The sequence below is a fragment of the Tribolium castaneum genome, chromosome 11 (genome assembly GCF_031307605.1).
Source record: "Tribolium castaneum strain GA2 chromosome 11, icTriCast1.1, whole genome shotgun sequence".
Taxonomy (NCBI): domain Eukaryota; kingdom Metazoa; phylum Arthropoda; class Insecta; order Coleoptera; family Tenebrionidae; genus Tribolium; species Tribolium castaneum.
In genome coordinates, this window is record NC_087404.1 from 1,269,929 (window position 1) to 1,288,273 (window position 18,345).

The 18,345-nt window shown below is 46.2% G+C and overlaps 1 protein-coding gene and 1 non-coding gene across 2 annotated transcripts in view; both read left to right on the forward strand.

Annotated features, from left to right (window-relative positions):
• LOC103312347 (B-cell lymphoma 3 protein) overlaps window positions 1-18,345 on the forward strand; it is a 467,353-nt gene that overhangs the window by 71,783 nt on the left and 377,225 nt on the right. The gene's annotated exons all lie outside the window — the stretch shown is intronic.
• Mir11648 (microRNA mir-11648) lies at window positions 13-85 on the forward strand. Its single transcript, NR_161906.1, has one exon. It is a non-coding gene; the product is annotated as a microRNA mir-11648 (primary transcript).

Genomic DNA, 18,345 nt, shown 5'->3' on the forward strand with positions numbered 1-18,345 from the left:
GAAGCTCATCCATCACAAGATTGAATAGGACCGGGCTAAGAGGGTCACCCTGTCTCACTCCACGGAGCATCCTTATCGGTCTTGTCGTAACGTTCCCACTTTTTATGGTCGTCTGTGCGCCAAATGTGGCCAGGATGTATTCCCTGATAATAGAGGGGATAACAAAACAACCTAGGGCTCTACTAACAGAGCAGTGGGAAACTGTGTCAAACGCCTTTCTGACGTCCAGAGACACGACGTGGTAGGTGCGGCCAGTCTGCCTGCGATACTGCAAATATTCATGCAGTATCAGCGCATTCGCTAGAGTACCGTCAATCTCGGTAAAGCCCCGCTGAGATGAACTCAACGAGATTAACTTCGAAAGACGGGCCGCCAATACTCTATGCAAAAGACGCTGCAGAGCAGAACTGATTGTAATGGGCCGCCAGTTAGCCGGATTTCTAAGATCCCCATCTTTGGGAACCAGCGTCGTACGAAGTACCCCCCAGGCTGAAGGCTTTTTTTTTTTTTTTTTTTTTTTAAGAGGATTAGGAAATCTGCTGGACAGACACCCGGAGGAAGATGTTCAACCCTCCGGGTAGTGTCGGGTTGAGCGACCACCGGATCCCAGCTCGACCGACTAAAACCCTTCCCTCTCTTCACGGTTAGCCCCACCCGGAACCGCCTCTCGGCATTACTTCGGGTGGGCCGTGGGATTCCTTCTACTACAGTTCTTCTTTGTCTTTCTGCTTAAGGATTTCTGTTAGCAGTCCACTTATTTTAGCCCAGTTTTCCGGGGATTCCAGCATTACCCCGATAATGTTTTCTCTTGACAGATGTACTCCAACGTCGTCTCTGAAGTCTTTCCAGCGTGGGCAGTATAGGATATGTTCTGCCGAGTCACGTTTCCCGCAGTAGATGCACTCATCGTCAGGGCATCTTTGTATTCCGCTAAGATATGATCGAAAGTTTCCGTGGCCCGTTAAAAACTGCGTCAGGTAATAGTTAAGGGTTCCATGATCTCTTTGGAGCCATACCCGCAAGTCTGGAATGAGTTTAGAGGTCCAGCATTTCCGACCAGTCCACTCTCGTTGCCATTTGTTGATGAGTTTGTCTCTGGCGTCCGATCTGCTCATCCCGTAAAAGATGTCTTTTCGTTCTGTCGCTTGAAGGTGAACCGGGGGGATTCCGCTTATGACCATGATTGCATCTGTCGGAGCGGTTCTGTATGCTGAGGCTATTCTAATGGCCAGTCTTCGCTGTAGTGAAAATAGTATTTTTTTGTAGGACTCTATAGTCATGGCGTTATGCCATATAGGTGCGCCGTATAACATGGCCGAGTGGGCGACGGATGACAGCATCCTTCGCTTTGAGGAACTTGGTCCGCCTATGTTGGGCATTACTGATGATAAGGCTGTAATTGTCTTTTCAACTTTAATTGCGGTTTGTTGTATGTGTTGTTTAAAACCGCAGTTCTGATCTATCCATACCCCTAGATATTTTATAGAACTTTTTGGGCTGATCTCTGTTCCTAACACGTTAATTTTAACTGCCGGAGGTTTGCGTTTGCATCTAAGGAGTATGCATTCAGTTTTCTCGGGGGCTAGTTTTAAGCGCTTGGTCTCCATCCAGTCTGCTATCTGCGCTACTACATGATTTGCTGTTTCTTCCAAGCCGTCTATCTGCTTACAGGTGATAATAACAGCCAGGTCATCTGCGTATCCTATAAGTTTGACATTTTCCGACGTTGCTATGCGAAGGACACTGTCATACATTACGTTCCAAAGTAGGGCGGCAAGGACAGATCCTTGGGGAACTCCGCTGTTCACTTTGACCGTGTCTCCGTAGTCTGTAATGATTTTCCTGTTGTTGAGGTAATCTCTAATAGTATTTATTAGGCTCGGTGATATTCCCTTCTGTTTCAGCTCTTCTAAAATTATCTGCCAAGACGCTGAGTTAAAGGCGTTTTGGACATCAAAAGTGATCATAAGGCACGTCTTTCTATGCCTATAGGAAGGTAGCTTTTCCTGTTCCGCTGTCCGTATAACCTCATCAATCGCATGAACGGTTGAGACGCCCTTTCTGAAACCAAACTGAAACGGTGAGAGCCCTCCGCGTTGCTCAATTTCGTCCTCTAATCTCTTGTACAGTAGGTACTCATATAGCTTTCCTGACGCATCTAGGATGCAGATCGGTCGGAATGCATTAGCTGTTCTGTTTAGTTTGCCCGGTTTTGGCAGGAGAATCAGACGTGCGATCTTCCAGCAGTCCGGGAATGTGGAGTCTTTAGCGCACCTGTTAAAGATTTCAAGCAGCGTATCCGGGCGTTCTTCTACCATGATCTTGATGATTTCTCCAGGGACCCCATCTGGACCTGGTGCTTTGCCGGATTTGAGTCTTCTGGCGGCATCCCGCAGCTCATCGTGGGTAAAATCAGGGATCGGTTTGCAGTTTTCTTTGATCCAGTCAACATCGGCGTGTAATGGAAACAGTATGGCTACCATGTTGTTCAGTTGCTCTCTCGGCAGCTTGAAAGGGCAAGCCTGGCCTGTTCTTTTCATTACTGTCTGATAACCGTTTCCCCAAAGGTCGTCTTCGAGCGATAGACACAACTCCTTCCATTTCTCAGATTTTGCTTTCTGTATTTCGTCTCGTAGCATCTTCTGTGCTTGTTTGAGTTTGGAAGTAGTTCCATCGATTAACATCACTGAGACTTGTCTTTTAGATCGGAGTCGAGTTATGGTGCGACGGAACTTCAGAGCATTTTTCCGCAAGTTGGCTATTTTTTCGTTCCACCAGTAGACGGGTCTTCGATTTCGGAAACACCTTTTTTTTGGCATAGCGGCGTTGCAGGCTCTCTGTAGGATCTTATTTAGACTCGCTGGTGTTGATTCGCAGGTTGCTTCTCTCAGTTTGGACAGTAGCTTATCTTTGTCTAAACGTTTTAGATTCCAGCCCGTATAACCTGAGGTTTGGCAGGTCGTTCCCGCATTATCGTCCCACGTAAACGCAATATATTTATGGTCGCTTAACGATTCGGCATCAAGGGTTCTCCAATTGCTCAACTTATGAACTAGATAAGTTGGAACTAGCGTTAGGTCAATAATAGATTGGGCTAGTCCTCTTTGGAAGGTGTACTCATCATGTTTATTAACCGCTGTTAGGTCGTGCTGTGCTATCCAATCGGCCAGGAGAGATCCTCGCCTATCACTGTATGGCATACCCCATTCGGTGGATTTGGCGTTGAAGTCTCCGGTTACGATTACCGGGTCTGACTGCGTTTGCATTGAGGTGGTTAGACTCTCAAGCACGTTAATAAACTCCCCGATTGTAGAGTTGGGGGAGATATAGCAACTGTACACGGTGACTACACTTGTCGAGATCCAAGTGAACCCTGACCCGCTCCCTGAGCATTTAAGTTGTACATGCTTGGAAAGGATGTTAATTGCGGTATCTTTTCGAATGTCGTGTAGGTATCTTGGGTTATCGACAACCTTCAGGTTTGGTTCACTTAGTAGAACGATGTCGGAGTTGGTCTCAGAGGCGGTTTTGTGCAGAATGTCGTGGGCTCTTCTGCTCCGGTTCGCATTTAACTGAAGAAAACTGATCATTTTGTATTAGTAGTAGTCTGCCCGCTAGATTTTTTCCTAAGGGGGCAGTTTCCTGCGTTTGCACGATGTCCAGCAACATTGCAAATTGGACAGAACATTTCATTTTTGCATTCGGCAGCTTTGTGATCATTTTTGCCGCACTTTAGACACAGTTTTGAGCGGTCAGGGCCTTTACAGGTGTCCGCCCTATGTCCTGTCTCCCAGCATCTAAAACACTTGTTTTCTGGTTGCCTGGGTCGGATTTGACAGAGGGTTAATCCGATTCGGAGTTCCTTGCTTTGAACCAGTGCGTCAGCCGTTACTTTTGTAGACTGGATAATTGCTGTCTTAGTGTTTCCCCATGCCGGCCTTAATTGGATGTGTGTATCTTCTAGCGAGATACCGCTTCTCTCGATGGCTTTTTCCACGTCGTCGTTTGTGGCTAAAGCATCTAAGCCCCTTATTAGCAGCGTATTCTGGGTTGGTTGTCCAACTACTCTAATTCTCTGGGTTGATTGGATGTTGGCTAGTTCTTCCTTAATTTTAGTGGCTGCCTTGGAGTTTGGTCTTATTCTGAGGAGTAGATTCCCTTCCCTAGTTTGACGACACCCTATTACATTGTCTTCCTGTTGAGACTTGGAAAGCCCAGATTTGACTTCTTTTAAAAGGTCGGCGTAGGTTTTTCCCTCATTAGCTGTGAGAATTATACCTTCTTGAGCCACTCGTTCATGGTTGGCGGTTCTTCTGGAGGATCTATTCTTGGTTGGGTCTTCAGGAATGTATATTGTGGCCTTCAAGTCTTTAAGAGAGTACTCTAAAGCCTTTCTGATGTTTTCTCTTGATTTAGGGTCGTCCACTAGGATCGCCACAGCCAGTAGTTTGGAGGAGGCCTTCATGGAAGCTTTGTTTAGATTAGTCGCTGCTTCAAGATAGCTAGGAGTTGACTCTTCTACAGTTGCCAAAAATGTGGACCGCTTGTTCTGCCCGAGATGTTCCTTTTCTAAGTCGTCTCCCTCTACCTGGATTTCACTTTGGCACGAGATATGTACGACTTTCCCTGGCTTAATTTTGTTCTCTTTAGCGAGGGCTAAGAGGTGTGGGACCCTGCTTGCAACTTTCCGGAAAACGCTTTTGTTTGTCAGGTCTTTTGTATCCCCTATTATTACCAAGTCTGAGTCGGTACTCGAAGAGAATAAGCTTCCACTCTTTGTACTAGTGGTCGTGTATGCTTTTTCTGGCCAGGAACGAGAGAATAAGTTCTCTAGTTCAGGCCCAGTAACTTGTTGGTCGATAGCTTGTCTGATTTCTTCCGTGTTTTGGTCTTCCCATCTTCTGATTAGGGCAATATCTCGTTGACATGCACAAGATGGTTCGTCTTCCGTTTGAGTGCCGATGGTAACCATAGATGGTTCAGTCTGGGTTCCTGTTTCATTGCTTTGGAGTGACTTTTCAGATTTTATATCGTCCCCCACATAGGTGTCCGTTTGGTTATCTTTCAGCAGCTTACCAAGGTTATCAACAGTTACCCGGTGAAGGAGCCCTTTTAATACTGTTATGGACTTCTTTATTTCTCTCTTGGTGTTTGGGTTCTTTGAGACTTCACTTGTAAGCCTCTCCATTTCTCGGTGCGTTGCCTCGACAGCTTTGCATAATTTCTTCCATTCGTCGTTTGTTCCCGCTTGCTGAGCGGTGCTTTTAGGCGTGTCCTCGCGTTTTCTCTTGGGTTGCCTTTCATCTGTAATCTCTTCTGGAGAGCTAAATACACTTACGGTGTCGTATCCCAAGTTTCTTCCTTCTTCTTTCTTCGGGCTCTCTGTCTTCAATGATCTTTTTGGAGTTTTCGGTAGTTCCCCCTGTGTAGATTTCGGGCTGCTCCAAGATCCAGAAACATCCAGCAGTAGAAACCTGTCTCCAGCGTCAAAGCTTTGTGAGCTATTCCCAATACCCATATATGCTTCTCGTCCAGTGCTGGCTCTGCGACCGCTAACTTCCTCCGTCGTCGTTGTAGAGATGTTACGCGCTCTACTTTCGCGACCTTCAGTTATGGTTGTAGGCTCACCTTCTTTAGGGTTGGAGTTGATATTCATCTAATATCCCACGAATTAGGACCAAGTATTCGTCGTCTCCCAGCAGTGGGCCTATACCGAGAGAAGGGCTTCCTACTGTGGGGTGCGCCTGGTGCCCCACAGGTTTTTACGAGCATCTCTCGGTTTATTATAGAGGTTTTTCTCCTCGCAAGCCGGCCGTTTAAGGCAAGCCTCCCGGTTGCGGGTCCCCGAAAACGTACCCCTGCCGCGCTCAGCAAAGGTTGTTGAATTCGGGCCGCAATTACGGTTTTAAGCAGGCAGGCTACGCTCCACCTCCTGTAGCTCGGATCTACCCCGGGTTTGCCAGTTCCCGTACCACCTAATCTCTTAGGTGGGTCCTGAGGTTTGAGCCGTCCTTTGTTTTTCCTTGCTCCTCTTTGGCCTTACTGGCATGGGTGTCCCTGCCAGGAGTCTCTTCCGTGACTCCCGCCAGCATTGCCCGCAGATTCATTGCAAGTACTTAAGCCCTCCCACCAACGACAAGGTCTCACGGCTCCTTGGGAGGGCCAGGCTGAAGGCTGGACGTTTCTGAACAATATAATGTTGAACAGTATCGCCAGTTCCAGCTCGGACATAGTTTTGACGGCCGCGACCGGTATTTGGTCAGATCCAGGCGCTGAAATCTGCCAACCGGCTCTTGCCGCCTTTATTTCGTCCATGGTGATGTAAGTGGGGGGGTCTTCAACGCCAGTAGCACGGACTTCGAAGGGTTTGTTATCGGGAGAAGAAGGCGACTCGAAAATGCCGCCGTAAGACTCTTCCACACTTGTTACGGGAGGTTCAGGTCTAGGACCAAAATCCTCCTTCCCCGACAAGATAGTCTCCGCCAATCCTCGCCTGTTTTTCAAAAAGAGGTCCTGGTGCTTTTTAAAGAGCGCAGCTCTTTGACCACTGCCAGATGTTGTTTGGCCATAGCGGCGACCAGTCTTACTCTTTCTTTTGCCCTTACTGCCTCGCTTACGTATCCTCAAGCTCTCCGCCCTTTGGGCCAGATACCGATTCACGGCATCATTAAGGACACCGCGATCGGACTTAGTGAGAGCCACCCTTACCAGATCCGCCAGCGAGTCGTTGTCGCTTAGTGGCTATCAGAGCCCGAATGGCGAGGCCACATTTACACTTGGACGGGTTAACCCCGCCAAGAGAGTGACACTCCTCGGTCTTCATCATTTTAGCCGGAATGGACTAACAGGATGAAGGAGAGGTGTTTAAGGAGGAGGGCCAAAGGGCTCCTTGTCGGGTTTAGGAAAAACAATAGGAAACCCGAGGAAACCGTGAGGACCGATGCCCCCACAGATGGTAAAACCAAAGGAGCATCACTGCTGATTTTCGTGCCTCCGAGGACTCGCGTCGCCGCGTCCACGACCCATCCCAGAGGCCGTGGACGCATTAAACCGCACCCAATTTCTCCATGAACCGCAGAATGACATCGTTGTATAGCGATTGAAGTGCCGAGCGGAGAGCCTCAGCTCGCGCAGGGACCCCACCGACTCAGCACTCCACACGTTTCGCCAAGAGATGGTCGCGCTGGCAAATCGTATATTCGCAGGCGGCGCACGCCCACGAGCAACCGCAGCCTCAGCCAAGTACCTGGCCAGGTCAGCCCTGTCCCGATACTTGGCAACCTTTCGCCGATGGGCCTCATCCAGTGTCGGGGCCGGTGAAACAATCTGCACGTCCAAGATCACGGTAACACCCTCCTTTACCGCGACCATGTCCGGCCGGAAAACACCCGCAGTCGTCCGGAAGGAAACCTCCCTCGTTACGATCCATCCAAGTTCCATTAGGTCGGCAGAAATGCGCTTGGCGATGGCGTCGTGTCGCAACATCCGCCCCCCGTGGGTGCGGTGGCAAACCTGGATGCAGTGTGCTGGAGTTTCGTCCAGAAGACATCCACCCCGACAAGAGACATCCTGGCCGCCCCGCCTCCCACGCGATGTGCGAACACGCGATGGTAGGGCGCCAATATGGACAGCCGTGTAATGCAGCCAGTCAGAGGCCGGAATTGCACGTGTGCTACAGCGGAGCCACTGCGTGCTGGAAGCCACCGAAGCGGACTCCCTTAGTGCTCTTCCATCCACCGACTGATGAAGCTGCGCTGTCCAATATGCATCAAGCGCGTCCCGCCCACCCGCGACTTGGTCCACTATGCCCGAGAGGCGCTCACGGCACCATCGAATCTTTTGATCCGCAATGTCCGTAAATGCACACTCTCGGACATAATCAACCGCGGAACGCCCCAACCGGTCGAACCGCTTTAATCGCAAGAACGGGATGAGTCGTGACAACTGCGGGATCCCCAGCCCCCCGGACTTCGTAGGAGCGTGAAACTTTCCCACCGGTATATCGTGGGGGAGGCGTAGCCAGGTCCGAACCGAAGTTCGGACCACAACGTTCAGACGGCGCAGTACACCCGCATTGAGTCTCCCAAATGTCCAAGCATGATAAAACTTGGGCAAGAAAAAGACTCGCAGCAGGTGCATCCTCTGCTGAGGCTTCAGCGGAGCACAAGTGTTCCGCTTCAACCCAGCAGCCACACCCTCCGAACCGCATCCGCACATCCCACTACCCCTAAACTGGATTCCCAGGTACTTCCAAATACTGGACGCATCCACTTGAGAATCGTGTTTTGTCCCACCTTAAAGGTGGGTTTTGTCACGAGTTTCACTTTGTGGTCCCGTCCGGAAGCCACCAAGGATAAGGCCTGACACTTGTTGGGGTTCAACAAGAGACCGGCTAGGCGAAGCTCCGCTTCGAGAACATCCAGATTGGTCTGGAGTCCTCTAGCGGTGGTCGCGCACAGAACGACGTCGTCCGCAAAAGCGAGTGCCGTAACTTTGGTTGCATCCGTTAGACGAAAGCCCACATCGGTGGACAGCCTCTTCAGAGCCCGGTCCATGACCAGGTTAAAGAGGAGAGGAGAGAGTGGGTCTCACTGCCTCACCCCCTCCTTCCGCCCTCTTCCAACACGGTCTCCGCACTTCCAAATATGGACCGGCAAGCACGCACTATGGCAAAGTGAGAGACAGTGTCAAATGCTTTTGACACGTCTAACGCAGCCAAGTGCAAATGCTTGCAGCATCTCCGGGACATCGTCAGCATTGTGTCAAAGACCGAGAGATTATCTGCGATCCCGTCCACGCCGCTTAAGAAGCCCCTTTGATACTTTGTGAACAAGTCGGGAATGCGTTGAACATGTGCGGATAAGACACGGTGGAAGTGCCGTGCGACTACCGACGCGATCGAAATCGGCCGATAGTCTGCAGGTGTTCGCGGTGCGTCGGTCTTTGGAATAAAGACCGTTCGCGTGCGGGTGAGTTCTGCAGGCAGACATCTCCCCAACAGCAGCACATTGAAAAGAAGGGCAGCGGCCTCCGGCGGAAGCTGTTCCACACGGAAACCGCTATTCCGTCGGGCCCCGGCGCTGCACCATTCCGGACCCGAGACCTTCCCACCTCCTCGACAGAGATGGGGTCCCAAACCCGGCGTGCCAGCTCACCATGGTCGGAGACCTCCTCCGCGCATCCCTCGACCTCAGCGGACGCCTCCGAAAAGACGCCTCGCCAAAAATCGATGAATGCGGGATCGCGATTAGGAGCCCGATTGGCCCCCTCTCGACGATCACCAAAAATTCGAGCCAAACACGCCTTAGGATCCTTCCGGTACAGCTCCTGCACCCGAGCGTACTCCCTTGTCCTCGCCGTATGCCTGCTCACCAATGCGCCGTCGACATCTAGGTTGCTCTGATCCCCTCTAGTACTAACCCTCTTGACGGGAAAAACATCCCGCAGCCAGCCCAGCAACTGGCCCGAAACATCCCCCCCATCGCAAGCCCGTCTCGCGATGTTACAGAGACGGTCTCCCTGAAACCCGAGGCGCTGCCAGTCGATCACTCAGTTCGGGGTGGTTTATTTGCGGCACTTGCAGAAACCTCTGGACCAGTGCTTTGTCAGTCGCATCTCTGCGCTTACTTTTCACCGCTTCCAGAGTCCTGCCCGGCATGCGCGGAACCAGAAACTGGTTCATAAACCTTACACCCCCTCGCTGGATGGCACCGGCCTCAAGCCTGGCCATCATGGCTGTCTCCTCGTGTGACCAGCGGGCATGAATGCGTTCGATGTCTATGGCGTTATTAGCCTCGTCTGGATGCGCCCTCCGTATGTGCAACCCGCGGCCATTGGCGGTAGTAAACGACCGTGCACAATACGGGCACGGATTTTGGGCGGGCCCCCCATCGGCATTCGGAACAGCAGCAAATGCAGGAGCCCCGGCCCCCAGGCCGGGGTTGGGGGGAACTGAAGGAACATTACCTGAAACCGAGCCTGCAAGATAACGTGGGCTTAAGTGAGGGGAAGCTGCAAACCTCCCCTCACGCCCAGCCTTGCCCGTTAGCCGAACACCCCGCCGACTTGACCCAGCTGCGCAATCCCCGATGCGACGGAACGAACGACTCTTCATCCCCGTCTGCGGTTTCCTCCAACTCGTTTTACGGAGATGGTGGACCTACAGACAGGACCCTCGCGGAAGGGGGTTCTAAGTCCCTCCGGTCGGGCGGGCGGGCCATCACGCCATAATTTCAGGACTTACATCAGAACCACACCACGATTCCAAGTCCCCGTCCGCCGTTCTTCAAGAGCGAGCTAGCTTCCATCAGCGATAGATGTCCGTTACGCCCGGAAGTTACCCTTTCCGGCATTGAGACATATGCCGCATGACCTGCTTTGAAAGGGTAACATCAAGATGATTTCGATGGGTTCGCCTGACGTTAAGTGAGCATTATCGGCGGGGGGTCCGTGTTCCCCCGCTTCGTCTTCGGAATCCATGTCCATGAGCATGGTCCGCTCCCGTAGGTCCAATGGGGTTGTCAAGACCGTTGGTTCCAGGTCTAGTACGAGGAGGAGGGGAACCATGCTCCTCCAAGTCCGAGGCTCTATTTGAGGTATCGAATGCCATACCTATAAAAGTGTAGGGGTGGCAGGCCCCTACAACTTTCCCCTGCTGAGGTTTAGCCTATCCCAGACCATCCTGGGACAGTTACCGACTCTCACGACGTACTCAGCATAACTTTTCAAGTGTGATCAGGATCACACTCTCCAAGCCTCGTGGGCGGGGTCTTCCCATAAGAGAGTCATAGTTTCTCCCGCCGTTTACCCGCGCTTGCTTGAATTTCTTCACGTTGACATTCAGAGGACTGGGCAGAAATCACATTGCGTCAACACCCGCAGGGACCATCGCAATGCTTTGTTTTAATTAAACAGTTAGTCCGTGCCAGTTCTGAGCTGACCGTTAATGACGCCTGAAGAGGAGTTGGGCGAACCCCGAGCGTCGCAGCAAGACGGTTCCGCAGGAGGCCAAAGCACGAGACCGAACTCAGATTTCAAGATTGACCGCCAAAACGGAACAACGCTTCACCTCGCACAGGCCCGGCACGTCAGCCGCGACCCGCTTCCTCGCCAAGCCCGACATGCCCCGATCCTTACAGCCAATCCTTATCCCGAAGTTACGGAACCAATTTGCTGACTTCCCTTACCTACATTATTCTATCGACTAGAGGCTCTTCACCTTGGAGACCTGCTGCGGATATGGGTACGAACCGGCGCGACGCCTCGACGTGGCCCTCTCCCGGATTTTCAAGGTCCAAGGGGAAGATCCGAACACCGCCGCAACTGCGGTGCTCTTCGCGTTCTAAACCATATCTCCCTGCTAGAGTATTCCATGGAACTCAAACGTTTATTAATCGCAATTTCAAGGTAATCTCGGAATTTATTTGCTCATCGAAAGACTCACTTAATAAAAGAGTCGAAGCGAGTAAATATGTTAATAATAATCGTACCAACAACGATCTAGAAGAAAAAATTAAAACACAATCGTCAATACCTTATGTGAAATGAAAAGTGGTATATCAACTTATGCACAGATCGCTACCTCCAAATCGGCAAACGTTTGCCAACCAAACACTCGACCCCATAAAACTACACACAAATGTAAAACAATGCTAAAAATATTGACACTTCAGAAAAAAAAAACAACAATTGCCTTGACTAAAACTATTAGAGCAAAAGAATTAAACTTTAAAGTCTTCAAAGCTTGCCTGTGTTCAAAATTGCCTTACAAAATTTTCCCAAAAATCCTTATTAAAGATGTGACCAACACAATCGACCGAGATACTTTCTCTAGCTGCTTAAAAGAAATGTCGAGGAACAAATTACTCCCCCAGAAAACTGGTTAATACTTCTAAATAAATTCGGAGCCCCTAAAAGCACCAGCACCTCCTGGATTGCAGAAATTCACCGGATCGTCTGGAAACTTCTCAAGCAAGCGCGGGTAAACGGCGGGAGTAACTATGACTCTCTTATTTGGTTTTATTTTAAATAAAAGAAGTGTGTATTAAAATTTCATTTTTTAACTTAAGGTCATTTTTTGCCACTAATTGAAAGACCGCCTCCTAAAATATGTGCATTCTAAATTTCATAACAATCCGTTGACAAATAACGGAGATATTAAGCTCGAAAGTCTTAGCTGAGACGCGTTGTATAAAAATACCGTATTTAAAAATTAGGTATGGAAAAACCCATACCTAATAAAAAGGAATAAAATGGATAACACAACACGCTACAAAGCTATAGTTGGAAGGACATGCACACTGACATTTAACATTTCATTGCTAAAAAGCCCCGGTCTCCTGGGATAAAACATCAGGATCCACCGATTGGGGAAGGCGAACTGCACCAAGCATATATTCCATGAAGGTGTGGTACAGTTCAATAGAGGACCGGAGTGCTGTCAGCGACAGGGTGAGCGCTGTTTTCTTGTCCTTGATTTCTAGTGTTTTTAGGTCCTCTAATGTGGATTTGGGCATCCCCCGAGACCCGATGGCGATTGTAACTACTTGGGCCTCGGATGCACCAAATCTTTCTTTCAATTGCGGCAATAATCTTTTGTATTTATTTGTTATTTATGGCAGATCTCACCCATTTAAAGTTTGAGAATAGGTTGAGGCTGTTTCGACCCCAATGCCTCTAATCATTCGCTTTACCGGATGAAACTCGTAGGCGACGAGCGCCAGCTATCCTATGGGAAACTTCGGAGGGAACGAGCTACTAGATGGTTCGATTAGTCTTTCGCCCCTATACTCAGTTCCGACGATCGATTTGCACGTCAGAATCGCTTCGGACCTCCATCAGGGTTTTCCCTGACTTCGTCCTGACCAGTCATAGATCACCATCTTTCGGGTCACAACGTGCCTTCGGGCCTAAGAAATGTTTTATTAAACTTTAGGGAAAATATTTTTTTTTAACTTTGCCGATTTAAAAGTTCAAACATTCTCTTCACTCTTTGCAAGATTGAATGCGACGTGAATTTATGAAATTCTTTCGAATCCATAACAATTACGAATATATATCAAGCGTTCATTTAAAAAAAAACTCTAGAGTGCTTTAAAATTAAAAAACAATTGTTTTGTATGTCTATGATTAATTTGTGCACTTACTTGTCAAATTGAAAGATTTCATAATCTTACTTTTTGACAATTAAAACATAACACATTTTCGTAAAAATATTTATTAACAATAAAAACTGTTGGAAATGTCTTCCTTGTTGCTCAACACACATAACACAACGCCTTCGAACACTGTTTAACACATTACTCAGTTCAAGTGGATTTTCGTTAATTTCATCAATTTTCTGTTGAATGCGTCGTCTTAATTCATCAATAGTTGGAATTAGTGTAACAAAAATTGAATTTTTAATGCGTGGCCAAAGATAAAAGTCGCAAGGCGTTAAATCACATGGTCTTGGGGGATAATCATTTGCTGTATTCCTGCTAATTATTCTGTCATCAAAAAACGTTCTCAGAAAGTCTAAAGTTTCTGCTGTGCAATGCGCTGTTGCACCATCTTGTTGAAGCAAACCTTCTCGTAATTCATCATCGTGAAGTTCTTCGATAAAAGGCGTAAGAATTTCTTCGTGATAACGTACTGCAGTTAATGTTCCTGAAAAGCACATCAAACTGTAGTTTTAACCCTAACATTACGAAAAAACACTCAACCTTGAAAGAAAATTGGACCGAAAATTCTTCTTTTGCTGATAGCTGCCCAAACACCTATTTTTTCTGGATGAAGAGGTTCTTCCACAACTTCATGAGGATGTTCTGTAGCCTAAATTCTCATGTTTTGTGAATTCGTGTAGCCAGACAGGTGAGACCATGCTTCGTCCGTAAAGAAAGTTTTTTCCAAAAGTTCATTGTTATTTGCAATGTTATCTAAAAACCACTGACAATACTGTAATCTCCTAGGGAAATCCACAGGTTGTAACTCTTGAACAGATTGGACACGATACGGGTACACATGTAAATCTTTTCGTAGAAGTTTATGGCAAGTACCAACAGAAAGTTCAACTTGTTGAGACAGATGTTTAATCGATGTTTTTGGGTCTTGCTCCAAAATTTCCTGCGTAGCTGAATAACTTCTTCTGTTCGCTCAGTTGGTCTTCCACTACCTTCTTTATGCGAGATGGACGCAGTTCCACGAAACAAGTTCACATTTCGGTGAAAAGTGTTTTTAAATTCTTCATAGACGATAACAACCTCAGGAAAAGCTTCTCGAAACTCCTCCAGGCACGGTTGAATTGAATATTTCCAAACACCGTTCACTTACTCTCCATTTCGGAAATAACTTTCCAACAAAAAGGCTTTTTGTTCACTGGTATACACCATGATTCCAAATCAAGAAAACATGAAATTTAGTATTGAAAAATACTGTTTTTTTATGTTCGGAAATCAGAAGCAACAACCACAGAAAATCACACAAAAACCAAGCTCGTTTTGGTGGAAACTGGCGCGAACGAAAAAAATGTCAGGTTATGAATTCTGGTTTAGTAGGCAACCAACAATACAATGCCAAAATTGTGTACTAGCCATACGCACTAGCTAAGAAATGCGTAAAAAATTCAACGCATGCTGCGAGTTTTTGTATTAATGTTTTGTATTAATTAAATAATATATATATATATATATATATATATATATATATATATATATATATATATATATACACTCGCTCGGATACTAGAAAGTAAGTTGACGCATTAATTATTTTTGTTTGTTTAAATCACATGTGTATATATATATATATATATATATATATATATATATATATATACACGCTCGGATACTAGAAAGTAAATTGACGCATTAATTATTTTTGTTTGTTTAAATCACAAACATTTGTTAGTTCACCAACGTTTGACCGCCAACGTAAGAGAATACGTTTTGCCGCATCCGTAACCTCGCTGTGAGGCAACCGGGCAAGCCACAAAATCACAAAATAAAGCAATCTCGCAAGCAAAGCCCTATTCGCATTCAAATAGTGGAAATGTGCGATAAACGTCGATAAATTGGAAGCAAATGCAGAACGTATACATACTCGGTCGTTTTGTCGTCGTCATTTATGATAAACTTCGACTAAACCGTTACACCGTTCATATCGCCTCACTCCACGCATCAACACACACCATTACCATATATATACCAGCGCGACACCGATCGAGGCAGTCGCTCGGTATTGGATGCGCGCACCGTTGCACTGACATAGCTCCACAGGCGACGCCTGCCGAAGCGCACAGTTATTAAAAAATTAATAACTAAAAACAAAATTATTTTAAGCGCCGTACTTCGTGATCGTCGTACTTCGTTTGTACTATGTACAAAGTCAAATGAAGGCTGTAGCTTGTCGCAGTCGGCAGCAACTGCAAATAAACGTCGTACAACAAAATAATAATTTTGAGTGTCGTACTTCGTGAACGTCGTACTTCGTCTGTCAAAACTAATGGCAACCGAAAAGACATGTGTACGGTTTTTCCTTGTTTCAGTAAAGTCGCCGCCATCCCAGTCCATGCCATTGCAATATAAGATTTATGAAGTCGTTCTCTTGTTACACGTTGTAACACATTCTAAAGGTATGTCTTCTCGGTTCCTCCAGGTCCATCGATATAAAAAACATTAACTTCTTGTTGGATTTCCTTGGCGTGGAAACTAAATAAACAGAGTTTAAAAAAACAAAGTTTAAAAAACATTGTTTGCCGTTTGTCCAGTTTGTACGTATTCTTCTAAAGCGGAAATTATGGTATTATACGCCTTTACTTGGTCACGATTTAATCCTTCTACAGCTTCGTTTAAATCTTGATCGTCGTCCTGTACAACTGTGTTTCTCTCAATATTTTGTATAAGCTCACCAAATGTAAGGGGCACTGATCGCAGAAGATTTTCATCAAGTGTTATTTCAGTCAACCCTAAATCTGACAAAGACGGAATAGTTGGCAAGTTACTACGTTGGAAATACATTTTAATATGATATAAAGCTTTTTGTTGTCCAATTTCTGCATTGTCCCCGTGGCGCCGTTGAAAATCTTCGATCATATAGTTCTTGTATTTCTTGTAACTTATTGGCCACAAAAGTCATGTCGGCGCCTTCGTTGATCATGCATACTATGCTCAGTGCAAACAGCTCTCTCACTTCGAAGGGACGTTTAGTGAAGACAATTTTATTTACCGCTTCATCATATGTATTGCTGTCGTCAAGTAAATGCAATTGTCTACAAGCGGCTTCAAAGGTTTCCATAATTCGCCCATTAACCATCTTCAAGTCCTCGTACGAAGTAGCTCCACGACTAATTTTTAATAGTAGTCTAAGGTAATAACGTTCTCCCTCTCGATAGCTTACTTCGGCCAAGGTTCCAATGGTTTTACTCATTTTCCTCCTTTCGTTCCATTTTGAATTCTTATTATCCCAAGTGTAATATTCCGGAATGTCGGCATATTTGTAGTTTTGTGCTTCGGGATTGGTGCGATTGACTTCAAACCATGTCATTAACTTGGACGCTTTTCGGGTCAGTTCTTCTATCCTTTCAACGTCGTCATTCTCATCAAACATAATATCCTGTTCAATCGGTAAATGAACCGGCAAAACTACTACCGAATGTGACCTATCACTGAGTACGAATTGAAATAGCCTCCATGCAGCTTCTGTAGAGCTAACATAACGATAGTTTTGATACTGACGTACTTCGTCCCAATCTATTACTCCCTGGTCATTTGGTCTTTGATTTTGTGCTTGTACTGTAATGTAGTCAGCTCCTTTCTGTACATACTTATGCAAATATTTAATGGTATAAATTGAACCGCAACATTCCACGTTAATGTGGTAATCATACCGAGCACACAAATATTTATTATGGGGAACAATCCGTCGGTTATCGATTGCTGTACCTTCAAAATCTATTGTTCTTTCGTCATTTGGTCTTCGATAGTCCGGTTGTCGAAGAGGATTGTCGCCCAACATTATAGTGTTTTCACAAAATCTTTTGGGATAATATTTACTACAGCTGCCATTTTTCATACAGGGGGCATCAGGACGGGTGTTGATTCCACAAGGTCGGTGTATCAAATGTTTTTTTACCAACATAAACATACGTGCTTCGGTGTCTTGATCTGGTATAAAAGCTGTAACCGCCGAGTCTACTAACTCTTCTGTATTTAATTTATCTTCCGGTCTTAAATTCCATACTATACATATAGTTTAGTACAACTCCAAAAATTTTACCGTTCGCGATTTCATCAATTAGATCTAAAAGTTTGGTGTGGAAAAGTCTGCAGACAAGATCAGGCCTATGTTCATATTTCTGCTTGTAATCTAAGTTCCGCTGGATTTCGGGCCATTTAGGATTGCATATTACTGTTATGAAAAGATCAGGTTTTCCATGTCGAGCCACTAGTGTCATGGCATCCAAGTATGTTCTTCTGTTTTGACGTGGACTATTGACACACGCTGCTGGTAAGATTGTAATTTTACCAATTCTCGCATTCTCTCTAGCAGCTCTACCTTCCAAGTATCGTTGGATTGATGTATAATCAGCTATTCGAAGTTTGAGTTGGTTTTGTTTGATATACCATAAATAGTCCGACTCAGCCCGGACCCATGCGTCTACAATGTACTGCTGAAACAGTTTTCCACTATTATGTAAAATGGAAAAATGATCCCGGACTTGTAATCTGTATCGATAGAATTCTCTAATCGTAACTTTATTTCGGGTATCTCTTCTCTGATTTTGATCATCTTCTCCTTCAGTGTGTCTTTCTTCGTTATTTTCATTTGGCCGATTACCGCCATTAGTATGGGTTAAATTCATATCGAAGCCGAAGTCACCATATGGAAACAATAGCGGATATACCATGGGGTCCGCCAACCGATTTAAGTTCTTCAACTCATTTCGGTGGCCCGTATTTTTTTCGTAAATTACTAAATCTACCACAAACGGTGGTTCGTCCCCTTCAAAAACTGCTGCAATGTCGCTTCTGCTGGTTGGTAAATTGTGGTTCCTCAAATTTTCAGTCATTCGTTCCTTGAAGGCAATAATTATATTTTGAACTTCATTATTTGCAATTTCGCGTCGTTTTCGTTGCACCACTTCTTTCGTGGTCGTGTATGAAACAATCCACGGATTTACGCGTCTGAATAAATTTTCAAGTTGTGTAATCGTTTCTGCTCGCACTCTGTCTCCTATAAATGCTATGCGTCTCTCAATAGCATCTTCAGCATCTAAGAAGTAGTAATTTCCTTGTCTAGGTTGTCGATTTTCTTGCGAAGCAATTGGTTGTAAGAAATGGTATATTTGCCCACAAACGTTAAAGCTCT